The sequence below is a fragment of the Scyliorhinus torazame genome, chromosome 5, assembly GCF_047496885.1.
Source record: "Scyliorhinus torazame isolate Kashiwa2021f chromosome 5, sScyTor2.1, whole genome shotgun sequence".
Classification (NCBI taxonomy): Eukaryota; Metazoa; Chordata; class Chondrichthyes; order Carcharhiniformes; family Scyliorhinidae; genus Scyliorhinus; species Scyliorhinus torazame.
Window position 1 is genome coordinate 121,490,850 of NC_092711.1, and position 12,076 is coordinate 121,502,925.

The window sequence follows — 12,076 nt, forward strand, 5'->3', positions numbered from 1 at the left end:
GTCGGACGTTTTAACCAAGTCAAATCCTGGTGGGAGCAAACAGAACAACAGGAAAGCGGTCTGACAGGGTGCAAGTCAGGAGAGATTAAATGAGAAAAGGCCTAGGGTTCCCTGGCCACAGAGTGAGGTGAGCATCGAATGAGAGGATAATTACACCACAGTATGAGGCCATTCTAGCCGCTGTGTCTGTGCCAGCTCTCAACAACTACCGCCCGGATACAAAGAAGAAGTGGAAACAAGATTCAAACCCAAATCTGCGATGGTAGTACACACAGACTGGGGGCAGCATTTACAGTGTCAGACTGTTGCACACACTATGAGTGTGCAAGCTGTATTGAGCCCAGTGGAAAGATGCGCTGCTGTTCCTCGAGTGTTTGTTGAGCTTCTTTGGAACATTTCAGGAGGCCGAGGTCCGGGAGGTCAGCGTTAAGATGCAGCTCTCCAGTCAGTTCAATTCTCCACTTTGGCTCTGTGGATTAGATGGGTCACGTCCCTGTGAAGTTAACGCAGATCATGTTAAGTTCGATCTAATTTCTACATCTTGTGGTTTTATATGTTGAAACATCTGTTTTTGAAAGAAACAGCAGTCGTCTTGTAATAAGTGGCCTGGCCTCTCAGCCTCACCATGCGAATCTGCAGCAACACAGTGAGGTTGCACATTGTACACGTCCGTTGATTGCCAGCTGTTTCTGTAGTGTAGTGGTTATCACATTCGCCTAACACGCGAAAAGTTCGAAACCGAGCAGAAACTTCTCGTACTTCCAGTTTAGTCTGTTGCTGACTATTGCCGCAATCTCGTAACTGGTCTTCATCAACGAGGAATAGCAAAATGCATGCACCCGTATGGTTGTGGTTATTTTCGAAAGCCCTGCCTTCTCAATTTAACTTCCACTTCAAGCATAACTTATCTTCAGGTCTGTAAAGTTCGATTCCTGATTGTTTTATAAGTTGAGACATCGGTTTTAAAGAAACGGCTGTCTTCTTGTAATAAGTGACATGCCCTCTCAGACGAACCATGAGAATCTGCAGCAACACAGTGAGGTTGAACACTGCACAAGTCCATTGATTACTGCACCGCCAGCGGTTTCTGTAGTGTAGTGGTTAGCACATTCCCCTAACATGCGAAAGGTCCCCGAGGCCATACCGGGTAGAAACATCAAGTGCTTCTCATGTTGTGTGAGGAATGTTTGCACAAAGTACTTTTGTTCCCCCATCTCGTATGTTCGAGGATTATGAGGATTAGTCTCTCATGAGCCACTAAAATAAATTCCACATTAAGTCACAAGCACTGAATTTTCGACAGGCAATGAGAAGAAAAGGACCTTCTTATTTTGGATATTCGGAGCTAGTTCATCCACAACAGAATTTCATGCATTTACAAATGCAGATAAACATACTTATTCACCATCTCAAACATGTCTAAATGAACGACAAATGCAACTTACTGCGGATGCTTCATTCTGAAACAAAAACAGAACATACTGGACAATCTCAGCAGGACTGACAGCCTCTGTGGAGCGAGATGGCAGCGGTCGTTCCGGGCCTGGGTGACTCTTTGTCAAAGCTGGAGAACTGGAAATGGGGTCAGATTCAGACTAATGTGGATGGGGCGGGGTTGGCGTGCCCGATTGGGCCTCGATAGAGTGGTCAGCAATAGGTGGAAAATGACGAAAATGTCTCGGACAGAAAGAAAAAGGGAATGTAAATGAGGCTAATCAAGGCTAACAAAGGTGCTGATAGTGGCGCCTCAAGAGATCAGAATGTGTTAATAGCAGAACAAAGTAAGCAGTGTGTCAGCGAACAATTGGCGACAGGGTTGCTCAAGTGGGATGGTATGGGCTGGGGGGAGGGGGGCAATGCTGAGGGTAAAACATACCAATGGAAGGAATGAAAATAACTTGATGGAAATAAACAGATGGTGGAGGTAGAAGAGAGATTACACAGTCTGATGTTGTTGAACTGAATAAAATGAAACATACAGAGAGCTGCCTGAATCAACTGGAATTAGTCAATAGAGGTAAGTGAATGTCATACCCCCAGACCAACGAGCCCCGGGAACGTAACAGAAGCACGCTGTTATTGCCATCGAAAGTCGATCTAACATCTGCGGAAAATACTGGAACAACTCAGCGAGTCAGGCGGGATTTGTCGACAGGACAACAAAGCTCGTCTTTCACGATCACCTTTCATTTAAACCGGGGCGGGTTAGAAATGTCGGACGTTTTAACCAAGTCAAATCCTGGTGGGAGCAAACAGAACAACAGGAAAGCGGTCTGACAGGGTGCAAGTCAGGAGAGATTAAATGAGAAAAGGCCTAGGGTTCCCTGGCCACAGAGTGAGGTGAGCATCGAATGAGAGGATAATTACACCACAGTATGAGGCCATTCTAGCCGCTGTGTCTGTGCCAGCTCTCAACAACTACCGCCCGGATACAAAGAAGAAGTGGAAACAAGATTCAAACCCAAATCTGCGATGGTAGTACACACAGACTGGGGGCAGCATTTACAGTGTCAGACTGTTGCACACACTATGAGTGTGCAAGCTGTATTGAGCCCAGTGGAAAGATGCGCTGCTGTTCCTCGAGTGTTTGTTGAGCTTCTTTGGAACATTTCAGGAGGCCGAGGTCCGGGAGGTCAGCGTTAAGATGCAGCTCTCCAGTCAGTTCAATTCTCCACTTTGGCTCTGTGGATTAGATGGGTCACGTCCCTGTGAAGTTAACGCAGATCATGTTAAGTTCGATCTAATTTCTACATCTTGTGGTTTTATATGTTGAAACATCTGTTTTTGAAAGAAACAGCAGTCGTCTTGTAATAAGTGGCCTGGCCTCTCAGCCTCACCATGCGAATCTGCAGCAACACAGTGAGGTTGCACATTGTACACGTCCGTTGATTGCCAGCTGTTTCTGTAGTGTAGTGGTTATCACATTCGCCTAACACGCGAAAAGTTCGAAACCGAGCAGAAACTTCTCGTACTTCCAGTTTAGTCTGTTGCTGACTATTGCCGCAATCTCGTAACTGGTCTTCATCAACGAGGAATAGCAAAATGCATGCACCCGTATGGTTGTGGTTATTTTCGAAAGCCCTGCCTTCTCAATTTAACTTCCACTTCAAGCATAACTTATCTTCAGGTCTGTAAAGTTCGATTCCTGATTGTTTTATAAGTTGAGACATCGGTTTTAAAGAAACGGCTGTCTTCTTGTAATAAGTGACATGGCCTCTCAGACGAACCATGAGAATCTGCAGCAACACAGTGAGGTTGAACACTGCACAAGTCCATTGATTACTGCACCGCCAGCGGTTTCTGTAGTGTAGTGGTTAGCACATTCCCCTAACATGCGAAAGGTCCCCGAGGCCATACCGGGTAGAAACATCAAGTGCTTCTCATGTTGTGTGAGGAATGTTTGCACAAAGTACTTTTGTTCCCCCATCTCGTATGTTCGAGGATTATGAGGATTAGTCTCTCATGAGCCACTAAAATAAATTCCACATTAAGTCACAAGCACTGAATTTTCGACAGGCAATGAGAAGAAAAGGACCTTCTTATTTTGGATATTCGGAGCTAGTTCATCCACAACAGAATTTCATGCATTTACAAATGCAGATAAACATACTTATTCACCATCTCAAACATGTCTAAATGAACGACAAATGCAACTTACTGCGGATGCTTCATTCTGAAACAAAAACAGAACATACTGGACAATCTCAGCAGGACTGACAGCCTCTGTGGAGCGAGATGGCAGCGGTCGTTCCGGGCCTGGGTGACTCTTTGTCAAAGCTGGAGAACTGGAAATGGGGTCAGATTCAGACTAATGTGGATGGGGCAAGGTTGGCGTGCCCGATTGGGCCTCGATAGAGTGGTCAGCAATAGGTGGAAAATGACGAAAATGTCTCGGACAGAAAGAAAAAGGGAATGTAAATGAGGCTAATCAAGGCTAACAAAGGTGCTGATAGTGGCGCCTCAAGAGATCAGAATGTGTTAATAGCAGAACAAAGTAAGCAGTGTGTCAGCGAACAATTGGCCACAGGGATCAGATTGCTCAAGTAGGATGGTATGGGCTGGGGGGAGGGGGGCAATGCTGAGGGTAAAACATACCAATGGAAGGAATGAAAATAACTTGATGGAAATAAACAGATGGTGGAGGGAGAAGAGAGATTACACAGTCTGATGTTGTTGAACTGAATAAAATGAAACATACAGAGAGCTGCCTGAATCTACTGGAATAAGTCAATAGAGGTAAGTGAATGTCCACACATAGACAAGCTTTTAGACAATGTCGCGATTGTCTCGCGAACCGATTGGTTCCCTGCTGTGTGAGCTCAGCTTCTCAAAGCAAACCCAATGTGAATGAATCCCGCCGAATGAGCCGCATAGAAATGAAGAAAACATATCGCCTGACCAACAGAAAAAGTTATCAAAGGGCTCGTCCGGGATTTGAACCCGGGACCTCCCGCAAGTTTCGCAATCGAGACACCCAAAGCGAGAATCATACTCCTAGACCAACGAGCCGCGGAACTGGCACAGAAGCACGCTGTTATAGCCATCGAAAGTTGATCCAACATCTGCGGAAGATACTGGAACAACTCAGCGAGTCAGGCGGGATTTGTCGACAGGACAACAAAGCTCGTCTTTCACCATCACGTTTCATTAAAACCGGGACGGGTTAGAAATGTCGGACCTTTTAACCAAGTCAAATCCCGGTGGGAGCAAACAGAACAACAGGAAAGCGCTCTGACAGGGTGCAAGTCAGGAGAGATTAAATGAGAAAAGGCAGTCGTCTTGTAATAAGTGGCCTAGCCTCTCAGCCTCACCATGCGAATCTGCAGCAGCACAGTGAGGTTGCACATTGTACACGTCCGTGGATTGCCAACTGTTTCTGTAGTGTAGTGGTTATCACATTCGCCTCACACGCGAAAGGTCCCCGGTTCGAAACCGGGCAGAAACATCTCGGGCTACCAGGTTGTTCTGTTGCTGACTTTTGCCGCAATATCATAACTGGTCTTCATCACTGAAAAATAGCAAAATGCATGCACCCGTAAGGTTGTGGTTATTTTCGAAAGCCCTGCCTTCTCAATTTAACTTCCACTTCAAGCAAAACATAACTTATCTTCAGGTCTGTAAATTTCGATTCCTGATTGTTTTCTAAGTTGAGACATCGGTTTTAAAGAAACGGCTGTCTTCTTGTCATAAGTGACATGGCCTCTCAGACGAACCATGAGAAGCTGCAGCAACACAGTGAGGTTGAACATTGCATAAGTCCATTGATTACTGCACCGCCAGCGGTTTCTGTAGTGTAGTGGTTAGCACATTCCCCTAACATGCGAAAGGTCCCCGGGGCCATACCGGGTAGAAACATCAAGTGCTTCTCATGTTGTGTGAGGAATGTTTGCACAAAGTACTTTTGTTCCCCCATCTCGTATGTTCGAGGATTATGAGGTTTAGTCTCTCATGAGCCACTAAAATAAATTCCACATTAAGTCACAAGCACTGAATTATCGACAGGCAAAGAGAAGGAAAGGACCTTCCTATTTTGGATATTCGGAGCTAGTTCATCCACAACAGAATTTCATGCATTTACAAATGCAGATAAACATACTTATTCACCATCTCAAACATGTCTAAATAAACGACAAATGCAACTTACTGCGGATGCTTCATTCTGAAACAAAAACAGAACATACTGGACAATCTCAGCAGGACTGACAGCCTCTGTGGAGCGAGATGGCAGCGGTCGTTCCGGGCCTGGGTGACTCTTTGTCAAAGCTGGAGAACTGGAAATGGGGTCAGATTCAGACTAATGTGGATGGGGCGGGGTTGGCGTGCCCTATTGGGCCTCGATAGAGTGGTCAGCAATAGGTGGAAAATGACGAAAATGTCTCGGACAGAAAGAAAAAGGGAATGTAAATGAGGCTAATCAAGGCTAACAAAGGTGCTGATAGTGGCGCCTCAAGAGATCAGAATGTGTTAATAGCAGAACAAAGTAAGCAGTGTGTCAGCGAACAATTGGCGACAGGGTTGCTCAAGTAGGATGGTATGGGCTGGGGGGAGGGGGGCAATGCTGAGGGTAAAACATACCAATGAAAGGAATGAAAATAACTTGATGGAAATAAACAGATGGTGGAGGTAGAAGAGAGATTACACAGTCTGATGTTGTTGAACTGAATAAAATGAAACATACAGAGAGCTGCCTGAATCAACTGGAATTAGTCAATAGAGGTAAGTGAATGTCATACCCCTAGACCAACGAGCCCCGGGAACGTAACAGAAGCACGCTGTTATAGCCATCGAAAGTCGATCTAACATCTGCGGAAAATACTGGAACAACTCAGCGAGTCAGGCGGGATTTGTCGACAGGACAACAAAGCTCGTCTTTCACCATCACCTTTCATTTAAACCGGGGCGGGTTAGAAATGTCGGACGTTTTAACCAAGTCAAATCCTGGTGGGAGCAAACAGAACAACAGGAAAGCGGTCTGACAGGGTGCAAGTCAGGAGAGATTAAATGAGAAAAGGCCTAGGGTTCCCTGGCCACAGAGTGAGGTGAGCATCGAATGAGAGGATAATTACACCACAGTATGAGGCCATTCTAGCCGCTGTGTCTGTGCCAGCTCTCAACAACTACCGCCCGGATACAAAGAAGAAGTGGAAACAAGATTCAAACCCAAATCTGCGATGGAAGTACACACAGAATGGGGGCAGCATTTGCAGTGTGAGACTGTTGCACACACTATGAGTGTGCAAGCTGTATTGAGCCCAGTGGAAAGATGCGCTGCTGTTCCTCGAGTGTTTGTTGAGCTTCTTTGGAACATTTCAGGAGGCCGAGGTCCGGGAGGTCAGCGTTAAGATGCAGCTCTCCAGTCAGTTCAATTCTCCACTTTGGCTCTGTGGATTAGATGGGTCACGTCCCTGTGAAGTTAACGCAGATCATGTTAAGTTCGATCTAATTTCTACATCTTGTGGTTTTATATGTTGAAACATCTGTTTTTGAAAGAAACAGCAGTCGTCTTGTAATAAGTGGCCTGGCCTCTCAGCCTCACCATGCGAATCTGCAGCAACACAGAGAGGTTGCACATTGTACACGTCCGTTGATTGCCAGCTGTTTCTGTAGTGTAGTGGTTATCACATTCGCCTAACACGCGAAAAGTTCGAAACCGAGCAGAAACTTCTCGTACTTCCAGTTTAGTCTGTTGCTGACTATTGCCGCAATCTCGTAACTGGTCTTCATCAACGAGGAATAGCAAAATGCATGCACCCGTATGGTTGTGGTTATTTTCGAAAGCCCTGCCTTCTCAATTTAACTTCCACTTCAAGCATAACTTATCTTCAGGTCTGTAAAGTTCGATTCCTGATTGTTTTATAAGTTGAGACATCGGTTTTAAAGAAACGGCTGTCTTCTTGTAATAAGTGACATGGCCTCTCAGACGAACCATGAGAAGCTGCAGCAACACAGTGAGGTTGAACACTGCACAAGTCCATTGATTACTGCACCGCCAGCGGTTTCTGTAGTGTAGTGGTTAGCACATTCCCCTAACATGCGAAAGTTCCCCGAGGCCATACCGGGTAGAAACATCAAGTGCTTCTCATGTTGTGTGAGGAATGTTTGCACAAAGTACTTTTGTTCCCCCATCTCGTATGTTCGAGGATTATGAGGTTTAGTCTCTCATGAGCCACTAAAATAAATTCCACATTAAGTCACAATTTTCGACAGGCAATGAGAAGAAAAGGACCTTCTTATTTTGGATATTCGGAGCTAGTTCATCCACAACAGAATTTAATGCATTTACAAATGCAGATAAACATACTTATTCACCATCTCAAACATGTCTAAATGAACGACAAATGCAACTTACTGCGGATGCTTCATTCTGAAACAAAAACAGAACATACTGGACAATCTCAGCAGCACTGACAGCCTCTGTGGAGCGAGATGGCAGCGGTCGTTCCGGGCCTGGGTGACTCTTTGTCAAAGCTGGAGAACTGGAAATGGGGTCAGATTCAGACTAATGTGGATGGGGCGGGGTTGGCGTGCCCGATTGGGCCTCGATAGAGTGGTCAGCAATAGGTGGAAAATGACGAAAATGTCTCGGACAGAAAGAAAAAGGGAATGTAAATGAGGCTAATCAAGGCTAACAAAGGTGCAGATAGTGGCGCCTCAAGAGATCAGAATGTGTTAATAGCAGAACAAAGTAAGCAGTGTGTCAGCGAACAATTGGCGACAGGGTTGCTCAAGTAGGATGGTATGGGCTGGGGGGAGGGGGGCAATGCTGAGGGTAAAACATACCAATGGAAGGAATGAAAATAACTTGATGGAAATAAACAGATGGTGGAGGTAGAAGAGAGATTACACAGTCTGATGTTGTTGAACTGAATAAAATGAAACATACAGAGAGCTGCCTGAATCAACTGGAATTAGTCAATAGAGGTAAGTGAATGTCATACCCCTAGACCAACGAGCCCCGGGAACGTAACAGAAGCACGCTGTTATTGCCATCGAAAGTCGATATAACATCTGCGGAAAATACTGGAACAACTCAGCGAGTCAGGCGGGATTTGTCGACAGGACAACAAAGCTCGTCTTTCACCATCACCTTTCATTAAAACCGGGGAAGGTTAGAAATGTCGGACGTTTTAACCAAGCCAAATTCTGGTGGGAGCAAACAGAACAACAGGAAAGCGGTCTGACAGGGTGCAAGTCAGGAGAGATTAAATGAGAAAAGGCCTAGGGTTCCCTGGCCACAGAGTGAGGTGAGCATCGAATGAGAGAATAATTACACCACAGTATGAGGCCATTCTAGCCGCTGTGTCTGTGCCAGCTCTCAACAACTACCGCCCGGATACAAAGAAGAAGTGGAAACAAGATTCAAACCCAAATCTGCGATGGAAGTACACACAGAATGGGGGCAGCATTTGCAGTCTGAGACTGTTGCACACACTATGAGTGTGCAAGCTGTATTGAGCCCAGTGGAAAGATGCGCTGCTGTTCCTCGAGTGTTTGTTGAGCTTCTTTGGAACATTTCAGGAGGCCGAGGTCCGGGAGGTCAGCGTTAAGATGCAGCTCTCCAGTCAGTTCAATTCTCCACTTTGGCTCTGTGGATTAGATGGGTCACGTCCCTGTGAAGTTAACGCAGATCATGTTAAGTTCGATCTAATTTCTACATCTTGTGGTTTTATATGCTGAAACATCTGCTTTTGAAAGAAACAGCAGTCGTCTTGTAATAAGTGGCCTGGCCTCTCAGCCTCACCATGCGAATCTGCAGCAACACAGTGAGGTTGCACATTGTACACGTCCGTTGATTTCCAGCTGTTTCTATAGTGTAGTGGTTATCACATTCGCCTAACACGCGAAAAGTTCGAAACCGAGCAGAAACTTCTCGTACTTCCAGTTTAGTCTGTTGCTGACTATTGCCGCAATCTCGTAACTGGTCTTCATCAACGAGGAATAGCAAAATGCATGCACCCGTATGGTTGTGGTTATTTTCGAAAGCCCTGCCTTCTCAATTTAACTTCCACTTCAAGCATAACTTATCTTCAGGTCTGTAAAGTTCGATTCCTGATTGTTTTATAAGTTGAGACATCGGTTTTAAAGAAACGGCTGTCTTCTTGTAATAAGTGACATGGCCTCTCAGACGAACCATGAGAATCTGCAGCAACACAGTGAGGTTGAACATTGCACAAGTCCATTGATTACTGCACCGCCAGCGGTTTCTGTAGTGTAGTGGTTAGCACATTCCCCTAACATGGGAAAGGTCCCCGAGGCCATACCGGGTAGAAACATCAAGTGCTTCTCATGTTGTGTGAGGAATGTTTGCACAAAGTACTTTTGTTCCCCCATCTCGTATGTTCGAGGATTATGAGGTTTAGTCTCTCATGAGCCACTAAAATAAATTCCACATTAACTCACAAGCACTGAATTTTCGACAGGCAATGAGAAGAAAAGGACCTTCTTATTTTGGATATTCGGAGCTAGTTCATCCACAACAGAATTTCATGCATTTACAAATGCAGATTAACATACTTATTCACCATCTCAAACATGTCTAAATAAACGACAAATGTAACTTACTGCGGATGCTTCATTCTGAAACAAAAACAGAACATACTGGACAATCTCAGCAGGACTGACAGCCTCTGTGGAGCGAGATGGCAGCGGTCGTTCCGGGCCTGGGTGACTCTTTGTCAAAGCTGGAGAACTGGAAATGGGGTCAGATTCAGACTAATGTGGATGGGGCGGGGTTGGCGTGCCCTATTGGGCCTCGATAGAGTGGTCAGCAATAGGTGGAAAATGACGAAAATGTCTCGGACAGAAAGAAAAAGGGAATGTAAATGAGGCTAATCAAGGCTAACAAAGGTGCTGATAGTGGCGCCTCAAGAGATCAGAATGTGTTAATAGCAGAACAAAGTAAGCAGTGTGTCAGCGAACAATTGGCGACAGGGTTGCTCAAGTAGGATGGTATGGGCTGGGGGGAGGGGGGCAATGTTGAGGGTAAAACATACCAATGAAAGGAATGAAAATAACTTGATGGAAATAAACAGATGGTGGAGGTAGAAGAGAGATTACACAGTCTGATGTTGTTGAACTGAATAAAATGAAACATACAGAGAGCTGCCTGAATCAACTGGAATTAGTCAATAGAGGTAAGTGAATGTCATACCCCTAGACCAACGAGCCCCGGGAACGTAACAGAAGCACGCTGTTATTGCCATCGAAAGTCGATCTAACATCTGCGGAAAATACTGGAACAACTCAGCGAGTCAGGCGGGATTTGTCGACAGGACAACAAAGCTTGTCTTTCACCATCACCTTTCATTTAAACCGGGGCGGGTGAGAAATGTCGGACGTTTTAACCAAGTCAAATCCTGGTGGGAGCAAACAGAACAACAGGAAAGCGGTCTGACAGGGTGCAAGTCAGGAGAGATTAAATGAGAAAAGGCCTAGGGTTCCCTGGCCACAGAGTGAGGTGAGCATCGAATGAGAGGATAATTACACCACAGTATGAGGCCATTCTAGCCGCTGTGTCTGTGCCAGCTCTCAACAACTACCGCCCGGATACAAAGAAGAAGTGGAAACAAGATTCAAACCCAAATCTGCGATGGAAGTACACACAGAATGGGGGCAGCATTTGCAGTGTGAGACTGTTGCACACACTATGAGTGTGCAAGCTGTATTGAGCCCAGTGGAAAGATGCGCTGCTGTTCCTCGAGTGTTTGTTGAGCTTCTTTGGAACATTTCAGGAGGCCGAGGTCCGGGAGGTCAGCGTTAAGATGCAGCTCTCCAGTCAGTTCAATTCTCCACTTTGGCTCTGTGGATTAGATGGGTCACGTCCCTGTGAAGTTAACGCAGATCATGTTAAGTTCGATCTAATTTCTACATCTTGTGGTTTTATATGTTGAAACATCTGTTTTTGAAAGAAACAGCAGTCGTCTTGTAATAAGTGGCCTGGCCTCTCAGCCTCACCATGCGAATCTGCAGCAACACAGAGAGGTTGCACATTGTACACGTCCGTTGATTGCCAGCTGTTTCTGTAGTGTAGTGGTTATCACATTCGCCTAACACGCGAAAAGTTCGAAACCGAGCAGAAACTTCTCGTACTTCCAGTTTAGTCTGTTGCTGACTATTGCCGCAATCTCGTAACTGGTCTTCATCAACGAGGAATAGCAAAATGCATGCACCCGTATGGTTGTGGTTATTTTCGAAAGCCCTGCCTTCTCAATTTAACTTCCACTTCAAGCATAACTTATCTTCAGGTCTGTAAAGTTCGATTCCTGATTGTTTTATAAGTTGAGACATCGGTTTTAAAGAAACGGCTGTCTTCTTGTAATAAGTGACATGGCCTCTCAGACGAACCATGAGAAGCTGCAGCAACACAGTGAGGTTGAACACTGCACAAGTCCATTGATTACTGCACCGCCAGCGGTTTCTGTAGTGTAGTGGTTAGCACATTCCCCTAACATGCGAAAGGTCCCCGAGGCCATACCGGTTAGAAACATCAAGTGCTTCTCATGTTGTGTGAGGAATGTTTGCACAAAGTACTTTTGTTCCCCCATCTCGTATGTTCGAGGATTATGAGGTTTAGTCT

The 12,076-nt window shown here is 45.5% G+C and overlaps 1 non-coding gene across 1 annotated transcript; it reads left to right on the top strand.

Moving 5' to 3' along the window:
* Positions 1 to 4,872: 4,872 nt before the first annotated feature.
* trnav-cac (transfer RNA valine (anticodon CAC)) lies at positions 4,873 to 4,945 on the top strand. The gene has a single exon. It is a non-coding gene; the product is annotated as a tRNA-Val (tRNA).
* The last annotated feature ends 7,131 nt before the right edge of the window (positions 4,946 to 12,076 follow it).